Here is a 5000-nt window from a genome sequence, read left to right as displayed (position 1 = left end):
CCTCCTCAAGACACACCTGTTCAGATAGCATCTGCTAACCTCACAACTCTCGACTATACTGGACTCTATGGCACCCAACTGTATCAGTACCTGCATCATCTTGTACTTGCAAGTAGCTGAGCCACACTTTGCTCTACTCTACTACTGCTCTCAATCAGTATATTTGCCGTATCTTGGACTTGATTTCACTCTTTAAGGTAACAGTATTAATGTTTTTTGTAATTGCTCTTCTGTGAAATCTTTCTTGTCCATTGTACTTAAATCTTGCTCTTAATGGAATTTACTCTTATAACCAAATATTTAAATGTAACTGCTCTTAGTCGTAATCACGCTCAAATGTAATTATTTAATGTTTTTTTTTATTATTATTTTATTTTATTTTCTCTCATTTGAACTTGCTAGTATTACAGATTTTCTTGTATTCTGTAACTGCTATTATCTGTAATGTGATACTTTGTAACAACGGTACCTCACCCTGAATAAGGGTGTCTGCTAATAAATAAATAATTTAATAAATCGGTTATGTAACAAGATTAACCAATTTGATAAATACTTCAATTTAGTTAATATTGAAACATGTTAATAGCTTCAAAACGTATTACTCATAGGCATCAATTGGATTTTTTAAATTAAAGTTGTCAAGTATAAAAGTTAGTATGAAAATGTTTCTATAAAATAAGTACACATGCATCTCAAATCTAGCCCACAGTACAAATGCATTCTTTACAACCCATAAGCAAAAACGTCTCATGACTCATGTTTCTTGTTCTGCCTTTGAACACATTAACCCTGAGTGAGTGGTTTGTGACTCTTTATATAAAGCTGTGCTGGGACTCAATTGCTAATCATTCAATCTGGCCCCGGCACAGTCTGCACAGGAACTAATTGTGCATTACCCGTGCCCAAATACAAATATACATTTTACATCACCAGTGCTACATAACCCAAACTATACCAACTACACATAGGGGCGGGGGTCTCCCTCTTGCGGTGGAGATGGGAGCAGTGGGTAATCTCCCCCTGGCAGTGAAAACAGGAGCAGCAGGTAGTCTCCCTCGGTCACTGTGGACTGGTGCGACTCTCCCTCAATCACTGGGGATGGGTGCGGCTCTCCTCTGGGCTCTGGCGTGGGCATGCCTACTGACTGTGGAGGTGGTATAGGCGCTGCTCTTTTCCCGAAAAGCCTCTGGCACCGTTCCCGCTCCAACGCCCATTGTCAAAAATATTTGACACTGTACACATATGATCCATAAACGATGCAGGTTTTGCAATACTCTGACAATACTGTGCAATCTATGAAATCACCCTGTATAATTAAAGTTAACAAAATAATCAGTAATACACAATTTGCACAGTAAGAGTTTTTTTACAACAGCAAAGCCATTGTGTACTTGTATATGAATCAAGTTAATTGCAAAGCTTATACAATTAAAAAAATCTTTAACCACATGGTATGTGCAAAAGGGTCAGTGTATGTTAGGATCCCAAGCTGAAATACAACCACATTGGCTTGGGGTTAAATTACTTTAGATAGCTGAAATCATGTCGTGTTTGGCTTGGGGTTGTCTTGGTAATGATCCCATCGAGGTGCAGAAGATTTACTTTACCCAAAGCATTTTCATCACTTCATATAAAAATTGGATTGAATTATTCTCCAGGGAAATAAATATTTAAAAAAAAAAAACTTTAAAAAACCCAGTTATCGCTGTAATAACTATTTTTCAGACTTTTTTTTTTTCTAAGTGTGAACTTGTCAGTTACAGTTACCAAATGTATTTTTGACAGAGATTAATGTTTTAATAATCAGTTTTACTAAAAACATAACAGTACTCACTGGAACTGGATCCCTGATATTTGTACCTGGCTCATCGGTACCAAAGCAGGAACCGGGTACCCGTTTTCAAAGGAACCGGTTCACACATCTTTACATTTTGGAAGCGATTTACACTAGCAGTGGTGCAAAGCGTGAGTGGAGCTGGCTGCAAACTTAGACACACCGCAGTGGAGCGGACTGGGGAAATTATAGCCTTGGAGCGAGTGGTTTCAAAGAGGACAAGAGCGAGGAGCGACGTTTATGACTGCTCCACTCTGCTCACATGCTCTGATCCCAAGCCTGTAATGCAATTATTGGTTCCAAAGTCTTTCCAGCCCAAGGTCTTGCAGTTGGCCCACGTGTCAGCATGTGAGTGGTGCGGGAGTAAACAATGTCCACAAATAGAGTGTAGTTCCAAAAACAACTGTCTTTTTTTTCTCAAAAAGAGATAATAAACAATTATCATAGTCCCATTGACAAGTGCACACATGGGTTGAGGTGTTGTGGCAGTGCAGATAGTCCGGGTGATCATGCTGGCTTGGTAGCTTCAGCTCCCATCGTCTCCATCTACCAAAACAAATAAAACAATGCAGTGCTATGGCTGGGTAATGTTTCAGCGTAAGTGGCTGTGATCATGTAGCTGCGTCCCCTGTGTACTGCTAAACTCCTCCCTGTGATCAGTGTGGTGCCATGCTCTATCCAATCACCGCATGCAATACAGCTGATCACAATAGAGCCGTTCAGCAGTCCCGCAGCTTCACCCTTTCCCCAAGATGGCCAACTTCTGGCTCCATCCTACCTTGTGAAGGCAGACCACCAACGTCACTTCGCGCCCTTCCAGGTCTGGAGGGAGATTTGCAACTCAGATTCATTCTCGCCCATTCACAGGGACACTTACTCCTACCAACAAGAGGTGTGATTGTTTTGGGGACTTGATTTATACGGTGGGAGAAAGACCTGGGAACACTAACAACTATTGTCAATGGACAAAATGTACATAGAGAGGAGGTACTTTGATTGGCACGTCCTATTTTCAGCGATTGTTCCCCAGGACAAAACTAATGCAGTGTAATAAAATAGAACATTAATATTATGGGTCAAATATATTAGAAAATCTTGCTATACAGTACAGACAGTTGTAAACCGAGGCTACATTTATTGTATTTTACCAGTGTTGCATTTACAGTTGTAATCTATTAGAATACAGTGAATTAGCAGTGCAGTTATGGCCAAAAGCTTTGCATCTCCCTATTTAATTAAATCATTTAGCTTCACGTAGTCAGGTTTTTGGCAGATTATATCAGGGTCTTCTTTAGGAGTAAATGTATATTGGCTTGCACTATGCTAGATGTTGACACTTTGTAAGTGTAGGGCTGCTGAACGCATATGTACTGTACATGCTGTTTTATTTAATAAAAGACAGCATTTTCTATTTGATGGGTGGATGTGGTAAAGTGTGTGCACATGTGTGTGGTTTTCTGGTGATGGAAATTCTATTTAATTGATTGACTGGGGTATGGTTAGAAAAGTGTGGAATGTGGATAGAGGGAAATTGAATGATTCATTGTCAATCTACCCCTGGCCACACCCTATTAAAGGAACAAAGGAATGAATGTTTGGGAGTTGTGTAGGCAAGTTCTTGGAGCAGAGAAAACAGAGTAAGATACCGTGATAGCGGGGCTTGGGTATTGTTTTGTTTATTAAGAGTCCAGTGTGTATTTTTATTTTTTTTTGTTTAAACTGGTGTTTTGTCCCTGTGTTTGTTTTGTGTTTATAAAAAGTGTGCCAAAAGCGCTGAGCTACGAGTCCTGTGTTTGTGCTATTTTACTCCGTTGTCTGCCTTGGCCGCAAGTCACTCTGTCACAGAGGACCAGGTCCATATCAGCGCATGCTGTACAAGGGTACATTCTATCACAATATACAGTGGTACTTTATGGTCTGTATTTCTTTATTTGATGGCACTTTTCCATCAAACGTATACATATACACTGTAAAATTACAAAAAACAGAGCAGTGTTTGTGTGTGCAAATTGACACTAGGATCACTGCAGCATTTTTCTGTCATTTTACAGAATTTTTAACAGTTTAAGGGGACACCTCTCAATGGCATCACTGCAGTATTCAAATTGTTTACTAATTGTAGATGGTTCAGCTTCAATTATTGATATTCAACAATTTTTGTCTCCTAGTCAAAATTACTGATATACAAAAACCAAAAAAAAAAAAAACATTTCAAATTGTGAAAGACCATCACATCTAAATATATTGTAGGTGTATAACTATAAGGTAGGGAATTGGCCCTCTCCCTGAAATAAATTTGGGGATATCCAAACACAAATCTGTTAAAAGCTATATGGAGATGAAAGGGTCTGGGATCAGATTGCCCAATGTTGGAAAATAAAAGTTCTCCGTGCTGGGTGGTTTGGCATTTTTGGAGCACAGTGCTAGATGTCACTGATGGTTTTACTGGCCTGGGACACTTTATGATGTCATTTTTCCTGAGTAATTGTCCATTTTGGGCAGGGACTGCTGCATGGACACTGCACGCAGCTTCGGCAGTGATTTTCCATACAAATGGACTAAGAAACCTACCAGGGAATAAAGAAATATAATGAGAGTAAATCGGAGTTGAAGCTGGGTAACTCACAATCAATACTTTGCTTTTAACCTCGTTAGGCTGAACCCACAAGGGAGGCACTGTTTACTGACTGCTTTACTTCATTCTCAGCGGCCTAGCTAAAAAGTGACAGGACTACTATAACATTCAGCTGGTACATCCTCAGCTAACAAGCCACTTATAACAGTAACAAGCAATTGCTCTACTTCAGTAAAGAATTTCTGAAATTGAATGTGAGCCAGAAGCGACACAGAAAGCTGACAGGACTGTTGATGCTGGGGAAGTTCAGTGTCAAACTGTTACGTTTTCAAACTATCCAGCTAATCCAATTTTTATATTTTAAATTTAATAAAGCAGTTTCCCAGAAGCTGACAGTTCCCAGTTATACTAAAGTGCAAAGATAATACAACACAAATATAATACCATTAGAACTTGGACATGCAGGACATGCATTTAGTCAAGTCAGATTTCTTACCTGTATTGAAAATTTGTCTGGATTCTCTAGGATCTATAATACTTACAGAGCAGACAAGAGTGGTCCCTGGTAAAGGCGTGAGGTGGAAGGTGTCA

Source organism: Polyodon spathula, chromosome 3 (assembly GCF_017654505.1).
Source record: "Polyodon spathula isolate WHYD16114869_AA chromosome 3, ASM1765450v1, whole genome shotgun sequence".
Classification (NCBI taxonomy): domain Eukaryota; kingdom Metazoa; phylum Chordata; class Actinopteri; order Acipenseriformes; family Polyodontidae; genus Polyodon; species Polyodon spathula.
The sequence above is the reverse complement of the archived record's forward strand: the minus strand, read 5'-3'. Positions refer to the sequence as shown.